Here is a 19,683-nt window from a genome sequence, read left to right as displayed (position 1 = left end):
TGGCACTCAGTGTAAATCTACTGTCACCGAGGGATCACTGCCATGATTTCTGTACCATCTGTAGTAAACCTGTGACACCCATTTTTCCTCCTTACGTATTGCACTGTGTGTTAACCTCCAGAAAGTTTGTTATGGAAGGTTAATGCTGGAGCCTATATTTACTCAGTCTCACATTTATTGTGCAGAATGAAAGGATTACAAAACCTGCTCCTCACTCAAACCCTTCGCCAGTCTGAGTGTCTGCTTATAAGTGCTCAACTAAGACCCCAATTAACACCCTTCACCTGCATATAATCAAACCATTGGTACACAATTAACAGATTCCCTTCTTTCTTTTGCAATACAACTTGGATTAACATGCTCAAACATTTCAAAATAAATTCCACATTGGGTACAAAGTATTACATCGGTGAGACGCCCTTCTTTTAGCACCCCTTAACAACTTCCTTGTACTAGCATTTCTTTTTGTGAATCAGATAGCATCTACTTGCATCTGTAAAAAAAGCATCTGATCGACACAAACCTTTATTAATGGGCAAATCAGCCAGCAACGTGTAGCAAGAAAGAGAATACTCAGGTGAATCATCACAACTTGAAGGCCAATTTGCACCACTCCACCATTAGCTTCGCAAAAATAGCATCATAACCACCTTGGTGAGAATTTGCTGTATTTTCACATTAATTGCCCATTAGATTCACAAAGTTAAGAAAGTTAAGTGTTTTAACATGTTAATTGTTAATGACTACTTTCTGTGGAATCTCCCTGCTCAGCATAGTGGGGAAAGTCTTCGCTCAAGTCGCTTTAAACAGGCTCCAGAAGCTGGCCGAGCGCGTCTACCCTGAGACACAGTGTGGCTTTCGAGCAGAGAGATCCACCATTGACATGCTGTTCTCCCTTCGTCAGCTACAGGAGAAATGCCGCGAACAACAGATGCCCCTCTACATTGCTTTCATTGATCTCACCAAAGCCTTTGACCTAGTCAGCAGACGCGGTCTCTTCAGACCACTAGACAAGATCGAATGTCACCAAAGCTACTAAGTATCATCACCTCATTCCATGACAATATGTAAGGCACAATTCAGCATAGCGGTGCCTCATCAGACCCCTTTCCTATCCTGAGTGGCGTGAAACAGGGCTGTGTTCTCGCACCTACTGTTTGGGGTTTTCTTCTCCCTGCTGCTCTCAGAAGTGTTCAAGTCTTCACAAGAAGGAATTTTCCTCCACACAAGATCAGGTGGCAGGTTGTTCAACCTTGCCCGTCTAAGAGGGAAGACCAAAGTACGGAAAGTCCTCATCAGGGAACTCCTCTTTGCTGACGATGCTGCATTAACATCTCACACTGAAGAGTGTCTGTAGAGTCTCATCGACAGGTTTGCGGCTGCCTGCAACGAATTTGGCCTAACCATCAGCATCAAAAAAACGAACATCATGGGACAGGACGTCAGAAATGCTCCATCCATCAATATCGGCGACCACGCTCTGGAAGTGGTTCAAGAGTTCACCTACCTAAGCTCAACTATCACCAGTAACCTGTCTCTCGATGCAGAAATCAACAAGCGCATGGGAAAGGCTTCCACTGCTATGTCCAGACTGGCCAAGAGAGCGTGGGAACATGGCGCACTGACACGGAACACAAAAGTCCGAGTATATCAAGCCTGTGTCCTCAGTATCTTGCTCTACGGCAGCGAGGCCTGGGCAACGTATGCCAGCCAAGAGCGACGTCTCAATTCATTCCATCTTCGCTGCCTCCGGAGAATCCTTGGCATCAGGTGGCAGAACCGCATCTCCAACACAGTAGTCCTCGAGGCGGCCAACATCCCCAGCTTATACACACTACTGAGTCAGCGGCGCTTGAGATGGCTTGGCCATGTGAGCCGCATGGAAGATGGCAGGATCCCCAAGGACACATTGTACAGCGAGCTCACCACTGGTATCAGACCTACCGGCCGTCCATGTCTCCGCTTTAAAGACGTCAGCAAACACGACATGAAGTCCTGTGACATTGATCACAAGTCATGGGAGTCAGTTGCCAGCGATCGCCAGAGCTGGCGGGCAGCCATAAAGGTGGGGCTAAAGAGTGGCGAGTCGAAGAGACTTAGCAGTTGGCAGGAAAAAAGACAGAAGCGCAAGGGGAGAGCCAACTGTGTAACAGCCCTGACAACCAATTTTTTCTGCAGCACCTGTGGAAGAGTCTGTCACTCTAGAATTGGCCTTTATAGCCACTCCAGGTGCTGCTCCACAAACCACTGACCGCCTCCAGGCGCTTACCCATTGTCTCCCGAGACAAGGAGGCCAAAGAACAAGACCTTCTGGGCAAGAGGTTGATTGGCAAACAATTGTTTTAGGAGATTTTAAATTATTACATTTATTTGTTTACTTTTCCTTAGTCTCTTTTCTCTCTCAATTCAATCTCCTTTCTCTTGAAGTTGAATTCTCCCACTCTAATTCATTCTCCGCCCTCTGTTTATTGCTCAATCTCTAATCTCATTTGCTAAGGAGATACATGGTTTGTTCCATTGTTCACTCAGCTCCCAGCTGCCCTGTTGTTGTCGCTGTGCCATTATCAGCTCACATGTCCAGCAACTTTGTGGCTGAAAAAAAATTTAAAACCCAAATCTGCACAGAGGCTAATTAACAGGACACATCGTGAGATGCCCCACTCCAGAAAAACATCAGGACCATTAATGTATACTCTTTTTAAATAAACACTGTAGTAGAATTGATGTTGTCAATATTTCTTATACCTTCATTGGTCAAGAGAGGGCAACATTTCATTAAGTCATTTTTCACTGATTTAAGTGACATTATGCCCATACTTTGCTTTTCATCGTCAGATTTCCTATTTTATTCTTTTATTTAAAAACTTAATTGACAACCATCCTGTTATTGGCATTAAAATCCTCATTCATAACGTGCCAAGATTTTTATACATCAACATTTATTTTTGGATGAGCCACAATTTCTTCCAGCTAACCCCTGCAACAAACTGCTCAGGTACGTCCTTTCCAAAAAAGCAAGTCAAATCTGATCTGGCCAATTAGCACCCCATTGGTCTACTCTCAATCATCAGCAAAGTAATGGAAGGTATCATCGACAGTATTATCAAGCGGCACTTCCTCAAAAATAAACTGCTTACCAATGCTCAGTTTGGGTTCTGCCAGGACCACAACTCTAGATTTCATTGCAGCCTTTGTCCAAACATGGGCAAAAGAGCTGAATTCCAGAGGTGAAGTCAGAGTGACTGCCCTTGACATCAAGGCAACATTCCACTGAGAGTGGCATCAAGAGCCCTAGTAAAATTGAAATTAATGGGAATCAGGGGAATGCCCTCCACTGGTTGGAGTCACACCTAGCACAATACAAGATGGTTGTGATTGTTAGAGGCCAATTATCTCAGACCCAGGACATCATTGCAGGAGCTCCTCGGGATAGTGCCTTAGGCTCAACCACCTTGAGCTGCATCATCAATGACATCCCTCCATCAACAGTTCAGAAGTGGGAATGTTCGCCGATGACTGAATAGCGCTCAGTTCCATTCACAACTCCTCACATCACGAAACAGTCCATGCCTGCATGCAGCAAGATCTGGATAATATTCAGTCTTGGGCTGATAAGTGACAAGTAACATTTGTGCCACACAAGTGCCAGATAATGATCAACAAGAGAATCTAACCATTGGCACTTGACATTTACTGGTATTATCACTGCTGGATCCCCCACCAACATCCTGGGGGACACCACTGACCAGAAACTGAACTGGCTCAGCCAGTTAATGACAGTGGCTACAAGAGCAGATCAGAGGCTAGAAATTTTGCGATGAGTAACTTACCTCCAGGCTCCCCAAAGTCTGTCCACCATCTACAAGGCACAAGTCAGGAGTGAGATGGAATACTCCGCATCTGCCTGAATGAGTGCAACTCCTACAAAACCCAAAGTCCAACACTATCCAAGACATAACAGCCCGCTTGATTGGCTCCCTATCCATCACCTTAAACATTCACCCCCTCCACCACCGGTGCACAGTGGCAGCAGCGCGTACCACCTACAAGATGCACTGCACCAACTCACCAAGGCTCCTTCAACAGAATCTTCCACACCCACGACCTCTACCACCTAGAAGCACAAGGGCAGCAGACGCATGGGAAAACCACCACCTGCAAGTTTCCCTCAAAGTCACACACCATCCTGACTTGGAAATGCATCACTTCCTTCATTGTCGTTGGGTCAAAATTGTGGAGCACCCTCCCTTAACAGCACTGTGGGTAAACCTACACATGAACTGGAACAGTTCAAGATGGCAGTTTAATACCACCTTCTCAAGGGTAATAAGGGATGGGCAATAAATGCTGGCCTTGCCAGTGACACCCACATCCCATGAACGAATAAAATAAAACTAACAATTTGACCACTAATCACTTACTGTGCATGATTACCGAATAATGATGAGCATGCTGGCTTACATAGGAGTAATCATCACTTCGGCAATGTACCAAAGGGTTGCTGCCATGCGTGGAACCAAACTCCAGCATATTTTGGAGTAGGAAAATGGAACAGTCCCATTAATGATTAAAAAAGGCATTAATATTGCACATCAAATGCTAATGGCATATAAAATACATTTTTTAAAAAAAAGAAAAATGAAAATCTGTTCAGTTTAAAAGAATTATCAATTTCAAAATCTTGTGTCTTTTTGCCAAATCATTTAAACTGTAACAGTTAGGGGGCATGGGAGAAAATGTTGATAGAAAAAAATTATTGGATGACTTTATGAATGAATAGATCATAAACTTGCAGTGCTCTGCCAATCACGTCATTTTCAGCCAGTCTATTCATTTGTTCTCTTCATTTCATCGCGTGAAGGAACTCCTACAAGTGCTGATGAAATCATCAGCGATGATAATTTTTTTCTGTTCTGGAAAGAAAGCATTTTTTTTTTAAAAAGCATCTATCCTTATACTCTTCAAAATTAATATTTTTGGTCTCAGATAATTCATAGATATTGATCACAGAACCTTTTAAAATTATCAAAGTGGCACCGTATTCATTTGCTATTGCATACGTGATGCAAGACCTCTGCATATGATTCATTAAGCTTTTCTACAGTTCTTTTAAGACCTCACTGCACAGTCCACATTCAACAAAAATGACTATTGTGTGTTCTGAAGCCATGCCGCCATTTAAATTCAAGTCGCAACTGATACAATTAATCACTCCTTTGAGAAACCTCATTTGCAGGATAAAGCAGCTCTTCAAACAAGGAGGTGTAAACAAGATGAAAAGCACTGCTTTGCACGACAATGTTTTGGGCCATAATTTCAATTCATGTATCAGAGATACAAAATTAGGAATTGAATCTCAGGATACTAAATCATGTATGTGTCTTAAATCAATGAAACAAGAGCCAGGTCTGACCTCTGAAAATACATCTCCCAAGAATCCAAATACATCTTCAAATGTGATTCGCTATCACTAAATTTGGAAACATTGAAGCCAGTTATGCCACAATCTATTAACTTTATTTATATCAAATCTGAAATGAGAGCCAAGCAGCTCAAATTGTTATTTCTAGCTCTGCATTGCTCAACTATATACTATCAAGGTTACATGGGTAGTAAAAGAACAACATACACAGCGCTTTATGGAGCACAGCTTCAAATTAAGGATTGTAACATTTTACTTGTTACTCTTATACAATGTATATTAGGATGGCACTGGTGCCAGTCAGAATCAAAAGTGCTCCCCTTTTGAAAGAGGCACAAACAATAAACTCCAAATGCTAAGTAAAGCAAAAGGAAGCTGATCAAAATTAAATCATAATATCCGGGTGTCAACTATGCATTCTAGTCCCTTCAGTGCCCACCAGTTGCACAAAGTGGATACATCACGCTCCCTCTCCAAGGACACCCAGGCAGGGATATAGCCATGAAAGAGAGGCAGGTAGTCCAGTTGAATGGCCCTCTCTGTCTTAACGTGTGGCTGGTTACCCTATCCAGGCCCAGGAGGAGATCCTCCAACATGCCCACCCAACCCTGCACCAAAAATCAAGAATGTGGGACTGAATGCAGCCATAAATTAAGGAGTAGCCCCCTCAAATAGTGAAAGAAGGGCTGCATAATCTCACACTCCACGTATACGTGAAACACTGACTCATCTTGGTCATAGAAATGGCAGGCAACCTAGAGTCCACGACTAAGATTAAAAACCTATTTTGGTGGGGGGGGGGGGGGGGGGAAGCGCAGCGGACTGCTCCATGCAACACTCTCCACGCCCTAATGGAACAAGAGTCTATTGGGCTGAATATTTGTATTTTCTGATTTAACTGAAAATGTGGATGCAAGTGGGGAAACATGGTTACAGCACAGAAGGAGGCCGTTTGGCCCATCGAGTCCGTGCCAGCTCTCTGCAAGAGTAATTTAGCCAATTCCACTCCCTCACCCTTTCCCCGCAGCCCTGCAAATTTATTCTATTCAGGTGCTTATCCAATTCCCTTTTGAAAGCCACAATTGAATCTGGCTCCACCACCCACTCAGGCAGTGCATTCCAGATCCTAACCAGTCGCTGTGTATAAGAGTTTTTCCTCATGTCACGTTCGCTTCTTTTGGCAATCACCTTAAATCAGTGTCTGCTGGTTCTCAACCCTTCCGCCAATGGTAATTGTTTCTCCTCTATTAAATCTCCTGTCAACCTTCTACTCTCTAAGAACAACAATGGCTTCTTCAATCTATCCGTATAACTGAAGTCGCTCATCGCTGGAACCATTCTCAATTTTTTTCTGTACCCTCTCACATTTTTCCGAAAGTGTGGCACCCAGATTTGGACACAATACTCCAGGTGAGGCTGAACCAATGTTTTATGAAACAATCATAACGTCCTTGCTTTTGTACTCTATACCTTTTAATTATAAGGCCCAGGATCCGGTATGCCTTTTTAACCACTTTTTCAACCTGCCCTGCCACCTTCAACGATTTATGCACATATATTCCCAGATCTCTTAGTTCCTGCACCCCCTTTAGAATTGTGCCTTTCATTTTCTATTGCCTCTTCTCGTTTTCGTACCAAAAAGTATCACTTCACACTTGGCTGCATTAAATTTCATTTACCACATGTCTGCCCATTCCACCAGCCTTTCTCCTCTCCAAGTCTATCACTATCCTCCACACAGTTCACAATACTTCCAAGTTTTCTGTCACCTGCAAATTTTGAAATTGAGCCCTGTACACCCAAATTCAAATCATTAATATCCATCAAGAAAAGCAGTGTTCCTAGTAAAGACCCTTTGGGAACCTCACTATATATCTTCCTCCAGTCAAAAAAAAACAACCTTCACAACTACTGTTTCCTGTCACTCAGCCAACTTTGTATCCATGCTGTCACTATCCCTTCTAATACATGGGCTTCAACTTTGATAAAGTGCCACATAACAGGCTTGTCAAACGCCTTTGGGAAGTCCATATACACATCCACCTCATTACCCTCATCAATCCTCTCTGTTACTTCAACAAAAAACAAACTCAAATCAAATTATTTAAACTTGATTTGCCTTTAAATAATCCGTGCTGGCTTTCCTTAATTAATTCACACTTGGCCAAGTGACTGTTAATTTTGTCTGTGATTGTTGTTTCTAAAAGCTTTCCCAACCACGGGGTTAAACTGATTGGCTTGTAGTTGCTGGGTTTATCCTTACACTATTGTTTGAACAAGCATGTAATATATGCAATTCTCCAGCCTTCTGGCACCATCTAAGGAGTGTTGGAAGATGGCAGCCAGTACCTCTGCAGTCTTCTAGTCTTCCCTCAACATTCTCACTTAAACCACCAGGACTGGATGGGATGCATCAGCTTTAAGTATAGCCAACCTTTCTAAGACCTCCTTTTTCAGTTTTTTGCCCACCTACTATCTCAATTACCTCCTCTTTCACTATGACACGGGCAGCATCTTCTTCCTTGGTAAAGACAGATGCAAAGTACTCATTCAGTACCTCAACCATGCTCTCTGCATCCATGTATGAATCCCCTTTTTGGTTCTTAATCATTCTAACGCCTCCTTTTACTATATCTATGCCACCCCTCCTCAAATTACCCTTTTACTATTTATATACTACAGAAGACTTTTGGATTCCTTTTCATGTTAGCTACCTTTTCTCATAAGCTCTTTTTGCTTCTCATTTCTTTTCTCACTTCCACTCTGAACACACTATATTCAACCTGGTTCTCACTTGCATTATCAACCGGACATCTGTCATATGCACCCTTTTTCTGCTTCATCCTACTCTCTATCGCTTTCATCGTCCAAGGTACTCTGGCTTTGGTTGCTCTACATTTTCCCCTCGTACCAATGTACCTTGACTGTACTCGAACGATCTCTTTAAAGGCTGCCCACTGGCAGGCAAAACTGAAATGGAATAATCTTTCATGCCAATTTACTCAGGAAAGGTCTGTTCTCAACCCACTGAAATTAGGCCCCCTCCAATTAAGTATTTTTACTCAAGATTGCTGCTTGACCTTTTTCATTTGTTAATCTAAACCTTATGATACTATGACCACTGTTGCCTAAAGGTTCCTCTACTGACACTTGATCGTCTTGACCCACCTCATTCCCCAGAACCAGATCCAGCAATGCTTCCTTCCTCATTGTGCCAGAAACACACCGGTCAAGAAAATTCTCCTGAACACACTTCAGAAACTCTTCTCTGTCTGCCCTTGACACTATAATTACCCTGATATAGACTGGGATTGTAAAAGGTCCCCATTATCACTACTCTATAGCTCTTGCACCTCTCTAATTTCCTTGCATATTTGCACCTCTATATATTTCCCACCAATTGGTGGCCTATAGAATACACCCAGTAGCGTAGTGGCATCTCTATGTTGTGTGATTGCCTTTAAGAATGATGTCTCTTTAAGATCTTAGTATGCTAATGAGTTAAGTACCAGGATGCAGTCATGTGACTACAAGCCTGAGTTACTCTGCTACAATAACACCTAGAGGCAAGTTCTGCAAATAGTTAGCTGTTAATAAACCAGTTTTGAGATCTTCAACCAACTGGACACCACGCATCTTATTTATATTGCGTCAGACAACGTTAAAAAAAACTCATTACATAGTGGTAGCTGCGGTGAGAAGACAGAATCCAAGATTGAAGACTACAGGGAAAACAGCTTCAAAAACTATCTTCCTATAGCTAAAAGAGAGAAAGTTTAAAAAAAAACACTGGCCCAAACAGGGAAAGAAGAAAACACTTACCTGAAGCTGTAGAAGACAGAGGGCTTAACGATAGGCTGCAAGTCAATCACTGCGATTGGGTGAGTCATTATCCTGATGGTCCAGGAATCCACATTAAAAAAAGAGCTTTGAGGTGCTTGCAAAGTTGTTTTTTTTTTAAAGCTCAGTAAAAGAAAAAAAAATAAGGAAAACCCAATCCCTATCTCAGGATGATTGATTGTTTTCAAAGGCTACCCTCCCACAGGCTGATCAACGTTGGCACCATTACAGGAGGCATCAGCAGCAAAAAGTTGCAAGAATCCCCCATTCATGCAGCCCACAGCTAAAGCTTAAAAAAAATTAAAGCACTCAAGCATGAAGAGTTTTCATTCAATCAGCAAGAGTTAAAAACTGCATCAAACCATTCAAGCATGAAGAGCTGCCTATTGAACGGCTGTATAAATGAACTTTAACGGAGGAAAAAAAGCATTTGAAATGGCAACTGAGCAGCTGTGTAAACAGACAGACTAGAGTGCTGGAAACTAGATAAATAGACAAGTACTGCTGAACACCTGATTCTGTTAATCAAAGCAACCAAGAGAGTTCTTAAAAGGAAAAGCAGTACAGAGTCACAGAACCAAGTTTCGAAGCAAAAGAACAGCAGAAAGATGGAAACCAAATTTCCCAGCATGAACTGGAAGGCGATGGATATCCTATCCTAATTCCAACTTTTCAAACAGAGAATGCAGTTATGCTTTATAGACCAAGTGATTACAGAACCAGAAAAACAGGCTGTAAAATAATGATAGCAATTGGAAATGCAGGATTGGACAGAATCGATACATCAGGTTTATTTGAAAAGGACCAGAAAGATCTGGCAAAGATATGGAAAGTGCTAGATCAGCTCAAATTAAGAGTGAATTGAAGAATTCACCGCCTGGAATTGATATCCTACAGGCAACAGCCATAGGAATCAATAGGCCAGTTCATCAGCAGATGCCGTAGTGAGGGAAACGAATGCAATTTTTCATAAGCTGAGCTGTCGGACTGAATAATGGAGCTGGTGATTATATCAACAGCCGTTGAAGCACTTCAGAAGGACTTGAGGGAACACACTCTGATGGTGGGAGTGTGACAGACTAGCAAGATGGCAGCCAATGTACTGACCAACATGCCTGTAAACCCAGGACAGCCAAGGGTGAAATCCCCAAAAGGTTATACCATAACCAGATCTGGAAGAGTTGTCAAACCACTTAAACGATATATGGACTTTTAAGCTTCTGCATGTGTAAATTTCATAGTCTCCATACCTGTGTAAATAATTTTGATGTTATCTAACTTTAGGTATTTTTACTTTTAGCATACGAGACTTATCTTTGGAAAGAAAGGGGATGGTTTGTGATTGCTTTTATGAGTGATGTCCCTTTAAGTTCTTAGTATGAACTCTTAGAATGAACTAAGTACCAGAATGGAGTCATGTGACTACAAGCCTGTGTCACTGCTACTCTAACAACTAGAGGCAAATTCTGTAAATAGTTAGCGCGGTACTGTATTTAATAGCTAGCTGTTAATAAAACTGTTTTGGAGATCTTCAACCAACTGAACTCCATGCATCTCATTTATGTTGCATTTGCCAACATAAAAAGAATTCATTACACTCCATTGTTTCGTAACTATCCAAATAGATTCTGTTCTTGACCTCTCTAGGAAAATCCCTCTCCTCAACACTAATACTCTACTTAACTAATACTGCCACCTCTCCTTTTTTCTTTCCTTAACACCTTGTATCCAGGAATATTTAGTACCCAGTCCTGCCCTTTTTTCAGCCAGGTCTTAGTTAGCACTAAGACATCCTATTCCCATGTGGCTCTCTGCGCCTTCAGCTCGCCAACCTTATTTACCACACTGTGTGGTTACATATCTGCACTGCAAACCTGAATTAGATCTGATTATATTCCCTCTTAGTCTGACCCCATGTAATACCTGACTATTTCTTACTCTCGGGCTATCTATTTCTCCCAATCCTTTGTGCAACTGGCTTCTTTTTATTTAGAGATACAGCACTGAAACAGGCCCTTTGGCCCACCAAGTCTGTGCCGACCAACAACTACCCATTTATACTAACCCTGCAGTAATCCCATATTCCCTACCACCTACCTACACTAGGGGCAATTTACAATGGCCAATTTACCTATCAACCTGCAAGTCTTTGGCTGTGGGAGGAAACCGGAGCACCCGGTCACAGGGCGATCTTGCAAACTCCGCACAGGCAGTACCCAGAATCGAACCCGGGTCCCTGGAGCTGTGAGGCTGCGGTGCTAACCACTGCGCCGCCCAATGCTACATCCTAATTCCCATCCCTCTGCCAAATTATTTTAAACTCTCTCCCACAGCACGAGCAAACCATCTGGCAAGGACATTGGTCCCAGCCCTGTTGACGTGCAACCTGTCCAGTCTGTAAAGATCCCAGAACTGGTCCCACAGTTGCAGGAGTCCTTCCTGCACCATCTCTCCAGCCACACATTCATCTCCTAATCCCTAAAATGACCTCATCCCTCTTCCTAGCCAGATCAAAAGTACCAATATAGACCAGAACCCTCTGGCTCTTCATCCTCCCCAGTCAATGCTCTGCAGCTGCTCAGTGACATCCTTGACCGTGGCTCCAGGGAGGAATGAACCTACCATCCTCGAGTCATGCCTGTGGCAGCAGGAATAGTTGTCTGTTCCCATAACTATAGAATCCCCCATCACTATTGCTTTCTTGATCTTCCTTCTGTCCCCCTGTACATCTGAGTCACCTGTGGTGCCATGGACTTGTCTCTGGATGTACACCCAGAGGGACTAGCGTCTTCACCAGTATTCAGAACTGAATACCAGTTAATTCTACATTCACATGCTTTTTCACTAAAGTTAGAAATAGCCAAAATGTCACCACTTGTCTATTTAAAATTTTGGATTGGTTCAAAACTGTTAAGTTGAACAAATTCCAAAATAGAAAAAATAGAATACCAACATGTATTTTGCTGGAATGGAACTGAAGTAAATCCATAGTGATATACAAATCTCTTTTTTTTGCCATATTATTCAAGCTTTTAAAGTATTCACTTGGTGTACTGTCTACTCTTAATTCAAAGTTATTTAATTCAAATTATCTAATTACTTTTTAGGACCACATTTTCACTTTGTTTCAAGTTATTTGATAACTTAATATTTTTAGTGCAATGTATTCGGAGGCTGTACAGACTGGTTTGATTTATCTTCACGAGTCCAAAGGGAAGTCATGTCATTATTTAGTAAAATTGAATTTAGAAAATTCAAATCATGTCAGATAATCTTTAGTGTCAGAATTAATGATGATATGATACATATATGTATCAAACATTTCTTGCACCTATGACATGTTTAATAATTTCTCTCTGCCTCATTGGCCAAGTCCAATTCCTCTTCTTCAAACTGGTTGCTCAGTTCTCAGTTTGGCTCTGTTAGTAACACTCCCAGCTGAGTTAGCAATACTCCAGCATATAGACTGACATTCAATGCTGAGGGAATGCTACACTGTCAGAGTCCCTAGGCAAGACAATAGGTCGCAACTTCCTGGATCACACTTAAATTCAACACCTATCTTAATAACAGTTTTGCCAACGGTAACTTGTGCCAAATCTTCCAAAGAATCTCATACGCTGGAATGCAGAAAAATCAGCAGAAACAAGTGGGTTCCACCAAAGTGTGGAACTTCTAGCTTCTTCCTTAAGTCCTTGTTGATGTTATGAAAATTAATGTTTGAAGACATTAAAGTATCATTTTTGCACATTAAGTACAGCAGTAAGAAAATGCAACTGTGGAATTTTACTCTTTTTATGTAACATATTCTAACAACATAACAATATTCAAAGATAAAAAGTGTAGGAAGAAATTTTAAATTGAAAAATAAAAAAGCACTATAAATCACCAGGAGGTGGTAACTTTGTGTACTGATGTATCTAAATTTTGGTTGCAAATTTACAACCATTCAGAACATGTATAAATGCTGAAAATGCACATTCTCTAGGTTTTTTTTTGCATGGAGTTGGAACTATGTTAATGAGATGGCTGGGCATCTTGACACTAAAGATTATCTGATATGATTTGAATTTGGGCTAATGTAATTCAGGAGATGAGCAAGAAAATTTGCACATAAACCAAATTCACGCAAAAACATGGCTAAGTCTGTTATGAGTACATTTCCGTGGGGAATCATTGTACATCACTTTTACACTACAGTTACACCTCAACGTTCTAGGAAATTTCAGGGCACTAAATGAAGGCTGTTGGCTTGTGATCATATTCAATGTAATCTTTGTCTCCCATTTCAATTCTCTCCCAAAATTACATTCCATCAAAAATAAATTCTGCCCAAGCACAGAGAAGGATCTCTGCAAGGTTCAGGCACCATGACCATTCCTCACAATGCAACAATAAACCCTCAATATAACATTTTACAAGATGTGGTGAGAAGAAATGAAAAGGCAGGAAACAAACTCACCCCATCATCCATTTTCGCGAACAATTTCACTTGCAAAGCTCAACTCACCCCTTCAAGCTGCAATGACATGCCATTTTCAGATAACAGCAAAATGAGAGAGGCTGGGATTTTACTGGCTCCCGCAATGCGGGATGAGGGGCGGGCTGGGACATGGAGATTCGCAATGGGTGGTGGGCCTGTCACCAAACTTTTTCCCTGCAGCGGGATAGGCCTTCCCGCCTAGAGGCGAATTGAGGTCCGTAAGTGGCCTATTATAGGAAGAAAATCTGCCACCGTTACCTGGTCTGGCCTACATGTGACTCCAGACCCACAGTAATGTGGTTGACTCTTAAAATGCCCTCCGAAATGGCATTCAGTTCAAGGGCAATTAGGGATGGGCAATAAAAGCTGGACTTGACGGCAACATCCCACAAACGAATAAAAAAGCAATTAAGGGCCTCTTCCTGCTGCTGCTGGGATCTTACCGGGGGGGGGGGGGGAAGAGAGAAAGAGTTGTGTGCCTCCATCACATGGGGAGAACACCTTGTAAAACAAGGTACCCTCCCCCTGTGGGCTTGGGGGTGGGGTCGCTCCTCCCTAGGCAATTTGTGGCCCATGGAGAATTCCCACGGGGAACTAATTCACCACCCACCCCCACCACCCCCCGGAACCCCAAGACCACACCCCCTTGCCGGTGCCTTCCAGACGGGCCCCAGCAACTCCATCTCACCTACTTTTCCTCCAGGGTTCCCAGCGCTGGGCCTGCGTCCAAGGCCTCTGCAGTACCGACTGTGGTGCTGCCGATACTGCTGATCTGCCGGCCCCTCGTGGGGGCGGGATCCCTATCCCTTTAAAGTCTTTAAAGTGACGGAGATCCCACCTCCTAAAACTGACACAAAAAGACCAGAGGATTGCTCCTGAGGGTGGGGAGTGGGAAGGCAGAGGCGGGGTTCTTCCCACCTTTTCGGCCCAGTACTGGAAGCCCCACCTCCAGCCAAAATCCAGCCCAGAGAGTGGGTTGGGGGAGGGGAAATAGGGACAGAAACAGAGGCCCTGAGAGATAGACACAGACTTATCCCAAATCTACCTCCAAAACATGACAGGAAACAAGCAAGACAATGAGACTGTGTAAGACAGAGAGACAGAAAGTGTGGAACACAAACAAACAGCAGAAAAATAGTGGTGTCAAGCAGAGATACACACCAACAGGAAGAAATTTGTAATAAAACATAATGGGGACCACATCCGAAAACACAGCGTTAGTTTTCACATTTACACTGACAGCCAGCAGCTCTACATCACCACCACCTCCATCAACTCCTGCACTGTTGCTAAATTGTCAGACTGCTTATCCGACATCCAGTAATGGATGAGCAGAAATTTCCTCCAATTAAATATTGGGAAGATCATTGTCTTCGGTCCCCATTACAAACTCAGATCCCGAGCTACAGACTCCATCTCTCTGCCTGGCAGCCGTCCGAGCCTGAACCATATTGTTCAGAACCTTGGTGCCATACTTGACCCCAAGATGAGATTCCGAACACATATCCACACCATTACAAAAACTGGCTATTTCTATCTCCATTCGCCCTACTCCATCCCTGTCTCAGCTCATCTACTGCTGAAACCTTCATCCATGCTTTGTTACCTCTAGACATGGCTATTCCAATGCACTCCAGGCCGACCTCCCACATTCTACCCTCCATAAATTTGAGGTAATCCAAAACTCTGCTGCCCCTATTTTCACTCATACCGAGTCCCGTTCACACAGCACTCCAAAGCTTGCTGACCTACATTGGCTCCTGGTTAAGCAAGATCTCGATTTTAAAATTTGTATCATTTTCAAAACCCTCCATGACCTCACCCCTCCCTGTCTCTTTAATTTCCTCCACCCTCACAATCCTCCAAGATGTCTGCACTCATCTCGTTCTGGCCAGTTGAACATCCCCAACTTTAATTGCTCCACCATTGATGGCGGAAACTTCAGCTGCCTAGGCCCAAAGCTCTGGCATTCTCTTCCTAAAATTCTTGGCCTTTTTACCTCTTTCCTCCTTCGATGTTCCTTAAAACCCTCCCTCTTCGACAAAGATTTTGACCATCTGACTCAAATAACGCCTTATGTGACTTGGTATCAAATTTTGATTGATAATGCTCCCGTGATGCTCCTTGGCAAGTCTCATCATGTTAGACATGCTATATAAATAGAAGTTGTTGCTTTGAACATTTTTGTTGACAAGTACTACCACTGGAGTTTAACTCACACTTAAAATATTTTGATACTTTTCGAATTCTTTTCGAATGAGTATGCCAGATTTTTGTTGAATATCAAGACTGTGCTTTAGTTATAACATTCAATTATAAAAAGTTTCATATTCCATACACTAGCTTCCAGCTAAAAAGGCCATCTGGTGATTTGCTCCAGGATCTCATTATTAAATACTTCCCTGCTACTAGCTGGTAAAGGATGTGCAATTAAGTGGCATGAGTCCATTCTCCCTTGTACATTATTTACTATCTGAGATCAGGACCTCAATGCACAGGTACCTACCTTCTTCTCTTTACGATAATCCATGAATGTATTAACAAGTCATCCCAATGAATCTCATTAGTAAAAATATTTTCACTATATTGAGCTTCATCATACTGTGCAATAAAGCATCGACATTATTGATTCAGTGTGCTCACTGGACTTGGTTTTTACAAGGAAGAAGGTCACCTATCTTTTCCAATAAGGGTCTAGACATTTGAATTCTGTCAAACAACAGATCACATACATAGATTTCATTGTACAACTACAACTTGATTTATATAGCGTCGTTAACATAGTAAAACATCCCAAGGGACTTCACAAGAGCATTATGATGCAGAGTCACTTTAGGAGATAGTAGGACAGGTAAGAGATGGGTTTTAAGAAGTCTCTGAAAGGAGAACAGAGAGCTAGAAAGGCAGAGAGGTTTTGGGAGGGAATTCTAGAACTTAGGGCAGCAACAGTGTGGTGTTTAAAATCAGGGATGCACAAAAGGCCAGAATTAGAGGAGCACAGAAATCTGGGAAGATTGTAGGGCTGGAGGAAGTTACAAAGTTAGGGAGGGGTGAAGCCATGGATTGATTTATAAACAAGGATGAGAATTTTAAAATTAAGGGTTTGCCAGATCTGCAGTCAATGTAGATCAGCACACACAGGGGTGATGGGTGAATGGGACTTGGACAAGTGAAGACATGGGCAGAATTTTGGATGAGCTCAAGTTTACAGGAGGGTGGTAAATGGGAGGCCAGCCAGAACAGCATTGGAATAGTCCAGTCCAGTGATAACAAAAAGGCACTGATGTACACAAATAATACAAAAGGAAGAGTTATGTTAGTTATACATATAAAAGTAAATAGTTTGAAGAAAAGCTACTGGCACATTCTGACTGATTCATGAGGTTGTCAGATTGTTTGAACATGCTGAATAACTGCAGGGAAGATGGGGGGGAAAAAAAAAAGAGGAAACTCAGACATGATTCTCAACGTGATGTTTGCTTGCTCTGATGTCAACACAAAAAAAAAGAAAAATGCATTCAGAATAAGAATACAATTTAAAAAAACTAAAAAAGGTTGAGAATCTTGCTTTACTTTCAGACCAGATCCAAGCTTCCTTCCCCACATTCACTCATATCAATGGTGCTCTCTTTGCCCACCTCTACCATGGCCCAAACCCTAATCTATGCCATTTAACTTCAAGACTAGACTCCACCATCATTCTTTTTGCCAGTCTCCCTGCTTCCACCCTTCAAAAACACTCATCTGGAATGGCATAGTTTGCACCTTCATCCAGAGATTCACACCTCCAACATACCCCTCCTCAAATTAGTGTTTCATCTCTCTGTTGGGAGGGTATATCATTTTCCTTCTCCTGCATCATACCCAGCATCTTCTGACGAGATTTCTATGCACATGAAGTGTATAAAATTCCACCACAACAGTACAAGAAAACTGCTTATATATAATGAAAGCTACTCACCTCTAATCCAAAACCACAGAACCAATGTGTAATCCTAATGAACTGCAAGGACAGGAATTTATACCCAACTCAAAACATAAAATTCCAATACAAAATTTCCATTGGGTTCAAGTTCATCCTATAAATAATCCCGTTACATCAAATAACTCAGTGAACAAGTTATGATCCGCCAGAATGCAACAATTTATTTTTCCGATGCTCCAAGTTAGTCAGTCATCCTCTCATCAATTCCTGGGCACTCTGTGTACAGCACCTTTCATGACCTCAGGATGTCCAAAGCACTTTACAGTCAAAGTACTTTTGAAATGTAGTTACTGTTGTAATGTAGGAAATGCAGCAACCAATTTACACACAGCAAGCTCCCAAAAACAGCAATGCGATAATGACCAAAAATGTGCTTCCGTGACGTTAATTGAGGGATAAATAAATACTGACCAGGACACTGGGGACAACTCCCCTACTGTTCAAAATAGTGCCATGGGATCTCTCACATATACCTTACGGGAAGGACATGGTCTTGATTTAACATCTCATACAAAAGATGGAAATTCGACCAATGCAGCACTCCCTCAGTAATGGAGCATCAGTCTGGATTTTTGTGCTCGAGTCTCTGGTGCAAGACTTGAATCCACCAACCATCTGACTCAGAGGCAAGAGTGTGGCCCTCCGATCCAAACTAAAACTAAAAGAAACGAAATGATGGCTTTGTGGCTGTTCTGCTGTGGTACTGAACCGGCAGACAGGAAAGTCTCACATCAGTGTTGTATTAATTGATCTCAACCAGGTTAACGTGTATCGACTTCTCAGCATCCCTGAGCTAGGATAGGTTTAAATTCCTATTTGCTACACACGTCATCTTCCTGAATGAGTACAGAGATTATTTATATTCTATTTGCTCTCCCATGGTATCCAATTCAGAGGATGTGCTACTTAACCCACATAACAATGCACAATGAGGACCACGGTTTTCCAGTGATTAAATCAAATTCCATTTCTATTATTGGACATACTGTGAAAGTACATTAAGTATTTTCAAACACAAATCCCAGGACTGTGGGCAAATTTGTACACAATGTTTTTTTTTTTAAATGAGGAGGATGATTATATTTCCCTTTCCTTCCCCAAATTTAAGTGATACAGCAGTTTCCATACATAGGGAAAGCTTTGTGGGGAATCCTGGACAGAATTCCACCTCTCCTACCAGGTGTAGGTTCCTGCTACGAGCCGAAACAGGCTTCAAGTCTGAACACTTAAGAAACTTAAATCCCATTCTCGCTCACAACAGGAATGCAACAAAAACCCACCCAGGAAGCTCAAACTGAATGGATTTTAGGTAGAATGGGACTTTGAGCACATTGTCTGTCCTCCCAGGTAGGTGGCAAATAACACCTTTATCTTGGAGCAGAGGACCCACAAGAGCAAGTGTGCATGCTAAATAAATGGAATATATGTTGCAGAAATCACGGAATTGTTACAGTGCAGAAGGAGGCCATTCGGCCCATTGTATCTGTACCGGCTTTCCGAAAGAGCAATTCACTTAGTGCCATTCCACCGCCTTCTCCCCGTAACCCTGCACATTCTTCCTTTTCATATAACAATCTAATTCCCTTTTGAATGCTTCAATTGAACCTGCCTCCACCACACTCTCAGGCAGCGCATTCTCGACCTTAACCACTCGCTGCGTGAAAAAGTTTTTCCTCGTCACTTTTGCTTCTCTTACCAAATACTTGAAATCTGTGCCCTCTCATTCTTGATCCTTTCGTGAGTGGAAACAATTTCTCTCCATCTATGCTGTCCAGACCCTCATGATTTTGAATACCTCTATCAAATCACCTCTCAGCCTTCTCTTCTCCAAGGAAAACAGTCCTAACTTCTCCAATCTATCTTCATAACTGAAGTTCCTCATCCCAGGAACCATTCTTGTGAATCTTTTCTGTATCCTCTCCAATGACCTCACATCCTTTCTTAAAGTGCGGC

This window comes from Heterodontus francisci, chromosome 1 (assembly GCF_036365525.1).
Source record: "Heterodontus francisci isolate sHetFra1 chromosome 1, sHetFra1.hap1, whole genome shotgun sequence".
Lineage (NCBI taxonomy): Eukaryota > Metazoa > Chordata > Chondrichthyes > Heterodontiformes > Heterodontidae > Heterodontus > Heterodontus francisci.
This window is presented reverse-complemented; position numbering follows the sequence as displayed.